This window comes from Nicotiana tabacum, chromosome 3 (assembly GCF_000715075.1).
Source record: "Nicotiana tabacum cultivar K326 chromosome 3, ASM71507v2, whole genome shotgun sequence".
NCBI classification, from domain to species: Eukaryota; Viridiplantae; Streptophyta; class Magnoliopsida; order Solanales; family Solanaceae; genus Nicotiana; species Nicotiana tabacum.
The window spans coordinates 204,621,138-204,636,459 of record NC_134082.1 but is presented as its reverse complement, the minus strand read 5'-3'; positions in this window follow the sequence as shown (position 1 = coordinate 204,636,459).

The window sequence follows — 15,322 nt, the reverse complement described above, 5'->3', positions numbered from 1 at the left end:
TGTTGAAGAATCTAGAAGATGGGCTTTGCACAATTCCGGTGGAAGGAGGAGGATATCGGAAATTTTAATGGGATGGGGAAGAGAATGGGATGTATCAAAGTAGAGAGAGAAAGAAAATAGTGTAACTGATTAGCGTATTTAGTGGCTTAGGGCTAGGAGGTAACCAAAATTAAATATTTTGCTATAAACCTTAAAAGGTATCTATAGAATATAAATTTTTTTAAATGGTATTTATTTAAAATAAATAATGTGTTAACCTTTGCTATATGAGGTAAAAATTCCTAAAAAAAAGAAGACAAAATGACATAAGGGCCCCTAAATTTGTAGTGGTATTTCAATCTGGTAACGAAACTTACGGGTTTCCCATTTAAGTACTCTTGCTTGACCAAATGAGCATTAATAAAAATATTTTAATATGCTATAATATGTTAAATTATATGAATAATATAAAAATCTTTATGTGTATTGTCATTATATATAATCTAAATCCTTAATCAAAAGAACTTAACTTACTTCTTTAAAGTTCTTTTATCTAATAAAGGAGAATAAGCACACAGGATAATAATTCATTTAGATATTTGGGGATCCCCATATATATATATATAACGTGAAAGCGCTACTTTTGTGCCAATTATTTCATTTAGATATGAATTAACTATCAAAGTCATTTGTTATAAGTATTTTCATTTTCCGAGATATTATACCTACGCAAGTAATTAAATGTCAAATTATAAAGTCATAAATTTGTACTATATAAGATCCTTCAATATTAAATTATTAATAGCAACAAGTAAGTTAAATAAGTAATAATGGTCAAGCCCAAAATACTTTTTGTATATGTACTAAAATTATTTACCTAAGTTATAGCTATTCTTCAAAAACTTGCTGGAAAAAGTTCAAGTAATATTTACAGTACTAGTCTTAGGGTACCTCGTATTAATGAATATATATTTTTAAAAATCACAAAAAAAAAATTGAGTTATAAAACAAAAAGCATATTTTTTGAAAATGATGAATATTGATATCATTAGCTAACTCAAATAAAGAAAGAAATCCTTCTCTATAAAAATCCTTAAATATTTTATTCTCATTTCGAAAGACTTTTGCAGGAATATCTTATGATATTTATAGTTATGTATGTGACCTAATCTTAAAAACAAGAAAGTAACGCATAAATATTATTATCAAGATTCTTTAAGGATTTATCAAGTAAAACCTATTTAAAAATTAAATCTTTTCTTTTTTCTCTTTAGAGATTTGAAAATGAAGAGGTTGTCTTTATAGCTCAAGAAAAAATTGATAACTATAGTATAAAATATACAAATGATTGATACTGAGTTAATATTTTACAAAACAAAATAGCTTATAAATATATTAAAAAGACACTGAAGTTGTCATTTGTTAAAATAAATTGAAATAAGAGAAAAATCATTAATAAATTTATTTCGAGTACATAATATTGTCTTCTCCTATTGTTTATTTTAACAAATGACAACTTCGGGTGTCTTTTTAATACATTGACGAGCTATTTTTTTTTTCAAAAATATTACCTCAGTAATTAATTATTTTCTATTGTCTAAATATTTTTAGTGCCAATCCTCTCTCTTATAAAAATAAATTTATGTACCCTACAAGGTCTTTTAGTTTACAAAAAATTATACTGGGATTATAATCCAAAAATCATTAAAATTAAATAAGAAACAAAAATTTATCAGATATACTTTTGATTTATAAATATTTGATTCATTGGATTAAAAATAAAATATATAGAGTATAATATCAAAATATATTTGATTTTTCCATATAAAAAACTTGGATAAAATTTTATTTTTAACTTTAATCTTGGTTTTTTAAAGGATTTTGGAATAAGCGTTTTGGAGAAGGATATTCTGGTTATTTAATTATTTTATCATGTGGATAGCTAATTTCTAAATTATTACCCCTCATAAATGTAGAATAAAAATAGTAGCTAATTAATATTTTAGTATAACTATTCTTGCAATTTCTTATATCGGAAAAATTCAACCAAACATGAAATTGATTAATCTCACATTATACCTTAAATTGTTATCCTTCAATTTAGTCTAATGTAAAATTAATTTTTAAATTTTAAATATTTTGTTGTAATTATTGAGTGTAATTTTCAAAATATTACATATAAAATTGATGAAGTGAAAATACTTAATTATTTGTTCTTATAATTGAGTGTAATTTTTAAATATTATACCAAAAAATGATGAAGAGAATATATTATTTGAATATGAAGGGAGTTCAAATATTATATGAAAGTGTATTATCTTTTATCTATTTTTATTTATACTACTATTAAATTCTAGGAAAAAAACTATAAATTTAAAGTTAAAACATTTGTACTTGACTTTAAAGTGTTGGAACAAAAATTGTGATCCTTTGCCACCTTTACGAGTAATGTCCCGATCCGGATTTTCCACCCTCGGGAGTCGTGATGACGCCTACTAGTGTGAGCTAGGCAAGCCGACTGTTTGAACAAATTACCTTTTTCCCATTTTAATCCTTTACAAGAAATTATGAGCAATAACTTAAAGACAGCGGAATTTATATCAAGCAGAAGAAAAAAAAAATTACTGAGTATAACCAATACAACTGTTTAAAGAAGACTACCCAGAACTGGAGTCACAGCTACACCGACAGTCTAAGAATATTACAAATAAAGGTCTGAAAAAAAAATAAAAGATACACTATTTCTAATAAGTAAAAAAAACAGGATAAGGGAAAGATATGAGGTGATGCCAAGGCCTGCGGACACCTGCAGGACTACCTCGGGTCGCCTGATGAACAAGAAACAACAATCTCACTGCGGTATGAAGTCTACAGCAATAGGATCTGCACAAAAGAGTGTAGAGTGTAGTATCAGCACAACCGACCTCATGTGCTGGTAAGTGCCCAGCCTAACCTCGGCGAAGTAGTGACGAGGCTAGGACCAGACTACCAAATAAACCTGTGCAGTTAAATCATATACAGCGAAAATAGAAACAGATAATCACAATTAAAATTAGGCAGGGGAAACATGTTGCGGGGAGTAACAGATAACAATAGAATATCAAGAGGAATATAAAAAAACCAAAATCCAATTACTAACAAGGATAAGGAAAACAAATGCAGAGTTCACTTTCATTTCACATCTCGTTGCAGGCGTGCAACCCGATCCCATTTCATGTATCTCATTGCAGGCATGCAACCCGATCCCATTTCATATATCTCGTTGCAGGCGTGCAACCCAATCCCATTTCATGTATCTCGTTGCAGGCATGCAACCCGATCCCATTTCACATATCTCGTTGCAGGCGTGCAACCCGATCCCATTTCACATATCTCGTTGCAGGCGTGCAATCCGCTCCCATTTCACGTATCTCGTTGAAGGCGTGCAACCCGCTCCCATTTAACATATCTCGTTGCAGGCGTGCAACCCGCTCCCATTCCATATATCTCATTGCAGGCGTGCAACCCGCTCATATTTTATATATCTTATTGCAGGCGTGCAACCCGCTCCCATTTCATATATTTTCGTGGCAGCATGCCACCTAATCCCATTTACAAATCAACAACAATCACAAAAGAATCCCGGCAAGGGAACAATTATATTTCAATAACATCCCGACAAGGGAATAATAATATCAAGACAACATCCCGGCAAGGGAACAATAATGATAATAACATCCCGATAAGGGAACAATAATGATAATAAAATCCCGGCAAAGGAACGATAATGATAATAACATGTGAAGCGCAATAAACTACAACGGAGTCATAACAATTACAATACAAGACTCACGGGCATGCTTGACACCGATGTATAGATACTCATCACCATGCCTATACGTCGTACTCCACAATTAACACGTAACAAATAAGACACGACTCCTAATCCCACAAGCTAAGGTTAGACCAAACACTTACCCTGATGCCACAAACACAATTCAAGCCTTAACTATCGCTTTGCCTCTCGATTCTACCACCATTTCGCTCGTATCTAGCCACAAGTTACTTAATTACATCAATAAATACTAAATGAATCAATGCCAATGCATGAAAATAAGTTTTCCAAAGTTTTACCCAAAAATTCAAAAATCGCCCCCAGGCCCACATTGTCAAAACCCGAGGTTCGAACCAAAACCCGATTACCCATTCCCCCACGAACCCAAATATATAATTTATTTTGAAATCAGACTTCAAATCGAGGTCCAAATCCCCAATTTTTGAAAAACCTAGGTTCTACCCAAAACACTCAATTTTCCCCATGAAAATCATTGATTTTGAGTTGAAATCATGTGAAAAGATGTTAAAGATTGAAAAAAACTAGTTAGAAATCACTTACAATTGATTTGGAGAAGAAATTGCCTTTGAAAAATCGCCCTAGAGTGTTTTGATTTTGAAAGAGCATGAAAAATGGTTGAAATACGTCTAAGTTATGAATTTACAGGTCTCTGATGTCGCAATTGCGACCAGGGTTCGCAATTGCGAACCCTTCAGAATTCTGAGACCTTCGCATTTGTGAAGAAATTTATCGCATTTGACCACCCCTTATTTCTGAAGGGTTCGCATTTGCGAAGCAGGCGTCGCATTTGCGACTGGGGCCTTTCACATTTGCGAGCCAAATAGTCGCATTTGCGATCAGGCCTGCCCAGGCCTTTGTTCGCATTTGCAATGGAAATTCTCGCATTTGCGAAGCCTGCAGACCTGATCATACCAGTTGAAAACCTGTAATTTTTCAAGTCCAAAATCCACCCCGCGACCTATCCAAAACTCATCCGAGCCCTCGAAGCTCCAAACTAAATATGCACACCAACCTAAGAACATCATACGGACTCACTCGCGCATTCAAATCACTAAAATAATATCAATAACTATGAATTTAGCATCAAAACCATGAAATTTCTTAAGAATTTCAAATTTTCCAATTTTCTCAAAAACGATCCGATTCACGTCATTTCAAGTCCGTTTCTTACCAAATTTCATAGACTAATCTTAAATTACATATAAGACCTGTACCGGGCGTCGGAAATAAAATACGGGCCTGATACCATCATGTTTTAGACACATTTCATTTCCAAAACTCATAAATAATTCCAGAAAATAATTTTCTTTAAAAATTCATTTCTCGGGCTTGGGACCTCGGAATTCGATTCTGGGCATACGTCCAAGTCCCATATTTTTCTTCGGACCCTCCGGGACCGTCAAATCACGTGTCCGAGTCCGTTTACCCAAAATGTTAACCGAAGTCAACTTAAATCCATTTTAAAGTCAAAATTCATCATTTTTCACAGACTTTCACATAATGGCTTTCTGGCTATGCGTCGGACTGCGCACGCAAATCGAAGTGATGTGAAAAGAGGTTTTTAAGGCCTCAAAATGCAGAATTTAATTTTAAAACAAGTGATGACCGTGTCATCACATCCTCCACCTCAAAAACAACCGTTCGTCATCGAACGAACAGAAGAAGGAAGTACCTGAGTCGGGGAAAAGATGGGGATAACGGCTCCGCATATCGGGCTCGGACTCCCAGGTCAATGCCTCAGCGGGCTGACCTCTCAACTAAACACGAACAGAAGGAAAACTCTTTGATCTCAACTAACGAACCTGCCGGTCTAGAATAGCTACCGGCTCCTCCTCATAGGACAAGTCCTTGTCCAGCTAGACAGTGCTGAAATCTAACACGTGGGATGGATCGCCGTGATATTTTCGAAACATGTACACATGAAACACTGGATGCACGGCTGATAAGCTCACCGACAATGCAAGTCTGTAAGCCACCTCTCCCACTCGGTCAAGAATCTCAAACAGGCCAATAAACCTAGGTCTAAGCTTGCCCTTCTTCCCAAATCTCATCACACCCTTTATAGGCGACACTCAAAACAATATCCGCTCACCGACCATGAATGCCAAATCACGAACCTTACGGTTGGCATAACCCTTTTGCCTGGACTGAGCTGTACGAAGCCTATCCTGAATAATCCTGACCTTGTCCAAGGCATCGTGAACCAGATCCGTACCCAACAACCGAGCCTACCAGGCTCAAATCATCCAACCGGTGATCGACACCGCCTACCATACAAAGCCTCATAAAAAGCTATCTGGATACTCAACTAGTAGATATCGTTGTAGGCAGACTCTGCTAAAGGCAAAATTGATCCCATGAGCCTCCAAAGTCAATGACACAAGCTCGGAGCATATCCTCCAAAATCTAAATAGTCCGCTCGGACTGCCCATCCGTCTGAGGATGAAATGTTGTGCTCAACTCAACCCGTGTGCCCAACTCTCGCTGAACTGCTCTCCAGAAATGTGAGGTAAACTGCGTACCTCGATCCGAAATGATAGACTCGGGCACACCATGAAGACGAACTATCTCCCGGATATAGATCTCAACTAACCTCTCGGAAGAACAAGAGACTGCCACAGGAATGAAATGTGCTGACTTGGTCAGCTTATCGACCCACACTACGTCGAACTTCCTCCGAGTCTGTGGGAGTCCAACAACGAAGTCCATAGTGATCCGCTCCCACTTCCACTCGGGAAGCTGAATCCTCTGAAACAAACCACCAGGCCTCTGATGCTCGTACTTAACCTGCTGACAGTTCAAACACCGAGCCACATACGCAATGATATCCTTCTTAATTCTTCTCCACTAATAATACTGCTGCAAATCCTAATACATTTTTGCGGCGCCCAGATGAATAGAGTATCGGGAAATATGGGCCTCCTCTAAAATCAACTCTCGAAGCCCATCCACATTAGGCACACAAACTCGACCCTGCAATCTCAAAAATCCATCATCTCCTAAGGTAACCTGCTTGGCACCTCCGTGCTGCACCGTGTCTCTAAGGACATACAAATGAGGATTATCATACTACCGATCTCGGATATGCTCCAATTGAGAAGAACGAGCGATTGTGCAAGCTAACACACGGCTGGGCTCAGAAACATCCAACCTCACGAACTAATTGGCCAAAGCCTGAACATCCAAAGCAAGCAGTCTCTCACCGACCGAAATATAAGCAAGACTGCCCATACTGCCTGACTTCCTACTCAAAGCATCGGCCACCACATTGGACTTTTCCGGATGATATAAGATGGTGATATCATAGTTATTTATTAGCTCCAACCACCTTCTCTACCTCAAATTGAGCTCTTTCTACTTGAACAAATACTGCAGACTCTTGTGATCCATGAACACCTCACATGCCACGCCATACAGATAATGCCTCCAAATCTTCAATGCGTGAACGATGGCTGCTAACTCCAAATCATGAACAAGATAGTTCTTCTCATGAATCTTCAACTACCGTGAAGCATAGGCAATGACCTTGCCATCCTGCATCAACACCACACCAAGTCCAATACGAGATGCATCACAATAAACTGTATAAGGCCCTGAACCTGTGGGCAAAACCAACACCGGTGCCGTAGTCAGAGCTGTCTTGAGCTTTTGAAATCTCGCCTTACACTCATCTGACCATCTGAACTTGGCACCCTTCTGGGTCAACCTGGTCATCGGGGCTGCGATATATGAAAACCCTTCCACAAACCGACGATAGTAGCCTGTCAATCCCAAGAAACTCTGGATCTCTGTAGCTGATACTTGTCTAAGCCAGTTCTTTACGACATCAATTTTCTTCAGATCAACCTAAATACCCTCTGTTGATACAACATGACCCAAGAATGCAACTGAACTCAACCAGAACTCGCATTTCAAAAACTTGGCATACAACTGACTATCCCTCAAAGTCTGAAGAACCACTCTAATATGTTGCTCATGATCCTCCCGACTGCAGGAGTAGATCAAAATATCATCAATGAAGACTATCACGAACGAATCCAAGTAAGGCCTGAACACTCGGTTCATCAAATCCATAAAAGTTGCTGGGGTATTTGTTAACCCGAATGACATTACCAAGAACTCATAATGCATGTACCGACTGCGGAACACTGTCTTAGGAACATCGGATGCCCTAATCCTCAACTGATGGTAGCCAGATCTCAGGTCAATCTTCGAAAATACCTTGTCACCTTGAAGCTGATCAAACAAATCATCAATCCTCGGCAATGGATACTTAATCTTGATTGTAACCTTATTCAACTGCCGATAGTCAATACACATTCTCATCGACACGTGCTTCTTCTTAACAAATAACACCGGCGCACCCCAAGGCAAAAAACTAGGTCTAATGAAACCTTTTTCAAGCAAGTCTTGCAATTGCTCCTTCAACTCAGGGGGGCCATACGATACGGCAGGATAGAAATGGGCTGAGTGCCTTGAGCCAAATCAATGCAAAAGTCAATATCTCTGTCGGGTGGCATATCTGGCAGGTCTGAAGGGAATACCTCAAAAAACCCACAAACAATGGGCACGGAATCAATAGAAGGGACCTTAGCACTAGAATTACGAACATAGGCCAAACACCCCTTCTCGACCATACACCGAGCCTTCATATATGAGATAACACTATGGGTAGAAAGACTAGGAGTCCCTCTTCACTCTAAACGAGGTAAACCCGGCAAGGCTAAGGTCACAGTCTTGGCATGACAATCCAAAATAGAGTGATAAGGTGATAACCAGTCCATCCTCAATATGACATCGAAATCAACCATGTCTAGAAGAAGCAAATCTACAAGAGTCTCAAGACCTCCAATCACAACTACACACGAATGATGGACTCAATCTACCACAATAGAATCACCCACCGGTGTAGACATATAAATAGGAGCACTCAAAGAATCACTAGGCATGACCAGATACGATGCAAAATAAGATGACACATAGGAGTATGTAGATCCCGGATCAAATAAAACTAAAGCATCTCTGCTACAAATCAGAACAGTACATGTGATAACTGCATCGGAAGCCTCAGCCTCAGGCCTGGCTGGAAGAGCATAACATTGGGGCTGGGCCCCACCACCTTGAAATACATCTCTAGGATGGCCTGCCGCTGGCTAGACTCCACCTCTAGCGGCCTGAGCTCTAACTCTAATACCTCTACCTCCACCTCTAGAACCTCTACCCCCACCTCTAGCTGGCTGGGCGGGCTGTGGAACACTCGGTACCTGAGCCATGGCACGGGAACCCTGATACTGAGAGTTGCTCGATGCTCGAGGACAATATCTAGCAATGTGCCTCGTGTCGCCACAAGTAAAACAAGCCCTCGGCTGCTGGGGTTGATAACCCTGGAAACTCTTAAGCGACGGTACACTGATAGGAGCTGGTAGTGCACTATAGGTCTATTGATCCGAATACTGCATATGAGAACCACGACCACCTGAAGCACAGTGAGAAACCTGAAGTGCTGACTGAAAAGACCTAGGAGGATGGCCTCTACCATACGAATCCCTGCCTCCAAACGAGGTACCACTGAATTGGCCTGAATGACGAGGCCTCTTGTCAGACCCCTAACCACCTCCCTACGATAGAACCATCTCAAATCTCCTAGCCACATTAGCCGCCTCCTGGAAAGAAATCTCACTCCTTGTCTTCTTGTCTCCTTGGCCATTTGAAGTTGAATCGAATGAATAAGTCCCTCAATGAACCTCCTCACTCTCCCTCTCTCTTGGTGGGAAGTATGATAAGAGCATGACGAGCCAAGTCGATGAATCTGGTCTCATACTTAGTAACGATCATAGAACCCTGCTGGAGACGCTCAAACTGCCTCTGATAGGCCTCTCTCTGAGTGATGGGGAGAAACTTCTCCAGAAATAGCTGAGTAAACTACTCCCAAGTCAAAGCTGGTGATGCGGTTGGTCTAGCCAAGCAATAATCTCTCTACCAAGTCTTGGCGGATCCAGACAAGCGAAAAGTAGCAAAATCGACCCCATTAATCTCCACTATCCCCATGTTCCTGAGAACCTCATAACAGTTGTCTAGATAATCCTGGGGATCCTCAGAAGATGCACCGCTGAAAGTAGTAGTGAAGAGCGTAGTGAACCTGTCCAATCTCCACAAAGCATCGACAGACATAGCTACTCCATCACTGGTTTGAGCTACCATACCCAACTGAACTGCTCCAACTGGCTGAGCTGCTGGAGTCTGAAACTGGGGAGCTACCTGCTCCGGAGTGCGAGTAGTAGGAGTTTGAGCTCCTCCTCCAACCTGAGAGACGACTGGGGCTACAAGAAGCAAGCTTGCCCGGGTGACACTCTCCATAAGGCCCACTAGATGGACCAGAGCATCCTAGAGTATGGGGGTAGCAATAAAACCCTCTAGGACTTGAGCTGGGCCCACCAGAACTATCGAGGCTAGAACCTCATCATCAAAGTCAACCTGAGGCTCCGCCGCTGGTGATGCTGCTCTAGGATGAGCTCTGCCCCTACCTTGGCCTCTAGCACGACCTCGGCCTCACCCTTTACCCCTCGTGGAAGCTGCTGCTGAGGGATCGGGCTGATGGTCAGTGGATGAAGAAGTGCATGTTCTCGCCATTTGCGGAAGAACAGATTAGAAATTCAATTAGCATTGAGAAACCAAACCGTACGACAGGAAGGAATAAATGTGAAGTTTTTCCTAACTCTGTAGCCTCTAGAGGATAAATACAGACGTCTCCATACCGATATCTCAGACTCTACTTAGCTTGTTTGTGAACTGTGAGACCCATATAACCTAGAGCTTTGATACTAACTTGTCGCGACCCGGATTTCCCACCCTCGGGAGTCGTGATGGCGCCTACTAGTATGAGCTAGGCAAGCTGACTGTTTGAACAAATTACCTTTTTCCCATTTTAATCCTTTACAAGAAATTATGAGCAATAACTTAAAGACAGCGGAATTTATATCAAGCAGAAGAAAAATAATAAAATTACTGAGTATAACCAATACAACTGTTTAAACAAGACTACCAAGAACTGGAGTCACAGCTTCACAAATAATCTAAGAATACTACAAATAAAGGTCTAAAAGAAATAAAAGATGCATTGTTGCTAAAATAAGTAGAGGAAACAGGATAAAGGAAAGATAGGAGGTAACGCCAAGGCCTGCGGATGCCTACATGACTACCTCGGGTCGCCTGATGAACAAGAAACAACAATCTCACTGCGGTCCAAAATCTACAACACTGGGATCTGCACAAAAGAGTGTAGAGTGTAGTATCAGCACAACCGACCTCATGTGCTGGTAAGTGCCCAGCCTAACCTCGGCGAAGTAGTGACGAGACTAGCACCGGACTACCAAATAAACCTGTGCAGTTAAATCATATATAACGGAAATAGAAACAGATAATCACAATTAAAATTGGGCAGGGGAAACATGTTGCGGGGAGTAACAGATAACAACATAATATCAAGAGGAATATAAAGAAACCAAAATCCAATTACTAACAAGGATAGGGAAAACAAATGCAGAGTTCACTTTCATTCACATCTCGTTGTAGGCGTGCAATGATCGCATCCTACTCCACACTACTAAAAAGTAAGAAGAGAGGGTTGCAATAGATTTTACCCGATATGAGGGTCGGGATCGATTTCCATAGGGTGGAATGGAGTCGAGTATCTATCTAGACTACAGTCGTGTAATTGTTCCAAATGTCACTTCCAAACATCTTTTGATTTTTCTTTAACAAACTAATATTATCAACTACTAATCAGAACTAAATTATTCTAATGAGAAAATTGCTAGTGTTGTATCTAATGGGAAGAAAGGCACTAGGGTATTGACTTTCACCTAGGTGGCTAATTGACGGGTATATGCTTCTAATGTTCGATTGATATGATTGGGGAAATATACTATAACCGTTGCACAATTTTACCCACTCTCACACCTCTCGGTAGAGAGAGTGATTTTTCCCAATTGACTCTTTCGAGACCAAATGGTAGGCAAATTAGCTCAAGCAACTAGGGTTCAAGTTGGGTAATTACTCTCACGAGGTTTAACCCTTTAATTGGGACTATCAATTCTCTTGAGTTCATCCCAATTCCTTGTTGGGTCAATTTTGGAGACTTAGGCTCTCTTTCTCAAGAAGAGCCAAGTCAACTTAGCACAAACCAGTGTTTGCAACTACCAATTCATTGATTAAACCATAAAATTGACCCAAATAAATAATTAACTAAGTATTTTAAAAATGCAAACAGTATCCTAGAACATGGTATCTAGTATGCACATGCAAATGGCAGGGTTGTTGAAAACAGAATCTTTAAGGCATGCTTTCTAAATGTACACAAGAATTGCAGAATCTTTGAAATAACAACATTTTATACCATTATTGTTATTGCCCTAGGAGCAGGATTTCTAAGCGATAGACATAAGACATGGATTAATGATTGAGATGCTGAAGCAAACAACATGAATCCTAAGAACATGATTTATAATGCATTGTATGAATCCTAAACATGATTTTTATTGCACAACTTGGAATATAAACCTAATAACATGTTTTCTACCCTTGAACAACTATGGCATACATATTTCCCATCCCTTTTCACTAGCCACCCCAATACTTGTTTACAAATTATTACAGACCCTGTGATAGAATTACATAAGAAATGCAAAAATAAGAAGTTACAACCATAGGAAGCCTGATTCCGATTTCCTCTCTGAGTTATGTAATAAACCACTTCAAATGTCAATACTGTTCCAAAGCCATTCTCATACCTGGGTGTGTTAGAGTTCCCTAAGGACCTCAAGGGATCCCGGGTAGTGCTCACACCCAGACTGCATAACCAAAAGTACGTGTAGTGTGGAAGAGCCAACCCTTATATGACTAGGTTCAAAGGGAGCTCAAGGGTCCCAAAGCAAGGCTCACATAAGAGGGGAAGAACCTAATGATATAAGAGTGCATGTGAGAGTGCTGGACATAGACTCACAGGAGTTGAGTTGGAAAATAGTTTTTGAGAAACAACATGTTTGAAGTGAGATTGTAAAACAATAGAAGGATTGCCTAATAAAACAGTTTTCGAAAAGGAAAGGGACTAGGAGTTAAAATAATACACACAGAACAAATTCAGAATGGAGTACATGCTTCAGCAGTTACAAACAGGGGAGTAGAGGGGTTGGGGACATAGAGAATATTTGACTGTAAACACATAGCCCTATCAAGGGTCTTAGGACTAGTTGGACATGTACAACAATAGCTGGTACTGGCACAATCACAAACTGGTCAGAAAGATCATAAACATATTGAAGGGATAAGGACTTGGGATTCACAGGATGGCAAGTACACAATAAGCGACTGACAAAGTATGCCTTGAAACACACACATGGGAGTGCATTAATCTAAATGGGAAGGGGAGACATTATAACATGCTGGTAATGTAACTTAAATGTAGGTTTCACAACAGAACCACAAGCAGAAGTAGATCAAGAATAAGAGAGACTAAATAGTAAAGAAGCATGTTGTTGTTGAAGCTTTAAAATTAAACTAGGACATACCAGTTAATGAAGCAAGTTGCAGAAAATAAAGCGAGTAGAGTTCCACAGTCTAGCCTTGGCTTTCCACCGGCTAGACAAAGCAGTAACACAAATAGTGGAGAAAGAAAAGAGAGGTTGAATGTGTGTGTGTGTGTGTTCTGAACTTAGTTGTTCGTCCCTTTAGAGAAGAGAGGGTAGGGTGTTTATAACTTTGAAAACGAGTAGAAAACAAGGTAACAAGTAAAAGTTTAACACAAATATGGAAATAATCACAATCAGAATCCCATTAATACAAGTACTTCCCTTTAATCAAGGAATTATTGCTTACAGAATACCAATAGGGATAATTAAGGAAAGAAAATCAATTTGAGGAAGATTTATTTCTGACCATATAAGGGATAGTAAGAATATAAAGTATACAATTGAGTCTAGGTACAGAATATACTTAATTGGGGAAAGGATTCAGCAGGGTGAAACATCAAAGCAAATAAAGGAAGGGAATCAACAAATGAGTAAAATTGAGGGTTTATAAGAAAACCTTGCAACCAAACCATAACTTAAGGAAATCAAGATCAATCAAGAAAGGGGTCATGATTCTGTACTTCGACATATAAATAGGAACGAATGAACATGAGTATCAAACATGCAAGGCCAAACATATTGGCAAAAGAAGTAACTAGATAAACATACAGAAGCAACACGAGTAGGATAAGGATTCAGTAGTAAAAGAACCCATTAAAAACATGTCAATCAATAGGTCAAGTAGTCATGGCTCACACATAGAACCAAAGTGAAGAAACCAGTCTAACACATAGCAATAGGTAAAGGAGATCAGACCAACACACGTAAATAAGTATAGAAAGTCTTTAAAAACTCACAGTAACAAGTGAGAAGAGTTTTAGGAAATTAGGGTTTTAACAATAGTCGAGTTAAAAATAGTAAGAACTCTGAATCAGTCAACAAAGAAGAGGATATAAACACAAAGAACTTAATCGAAATAAGTATACATACAAAACAAACAAAGACAGTTTCAGAACCCGGATAAAACCAAAAATACCTAGGGTTTTAACACGATGAACCAGGTATAAGAAAACATAACAATCGTTTAAACATAGTAAAATCATAAAACAACACTGAAAATCGGAGAAGAGATCTTTTTAAAAGAGGTTGAGAAAACCCTAATCGTTGAAAACGAAGAGCCATTTTAAAAAATCGGAAAACTTTTAAGGAAAACACTTAAGAGGTTCATAACATACAAAGATCTAAGACAGATCTGAAAGAAAATTGGAAAGCCTTTAAAGTTAGGGTTTTGGAGAACCCGGAAAAATGAGAAAAACCTTTGAAAAGTTACCGATCTAGCCGGAAAAGTCAAGGATCTGACTCGAACAACCATGGATGGCCGGAAAGAGACCATGGATAAAAGTTGAGCAAGATCTGGACTAGATCTCTTCGAGATCTTTCCAAGAAATCACAAAACAAGCAACCAGTAGACATAGGAGACCGATATACATCTCAAACAACCATGGGAGTCCATGGATTATGTGAGGATCGAAGGGGATTATGGTTAATTTGGGTGGTGGCGGCTAGGGTTGGCTTTAGGTTTCAGAGAGAGTTTGAGAGGAGAGGGTATTCAAGGGCAGCGACCGTAACAAATGAATTAGGTTAGGGGTCATTTTGGGTTAAAAATGGTAAGGGGAAAAGGGGACCGTTGATCTGAATGATCAATGGTCATGATCAAATGGGTAGGTAGGGATCCGATTTGGGCTTGGGTTAAAATTGGGTTAGGGTCAGATTTGAATTGGAATTGGTCTGGGGAATTGGGTATTCGATTTGGGCTATATTTTAAAGCCAATTTTGGCTATAAGTTAAATAGCCATTTTTTCCCTTTTAATTTTATAAAAAATAATAAATAATTTCTGAAAACTAATTTAAAAGGATAAAATGATTTATAACACATAAATAA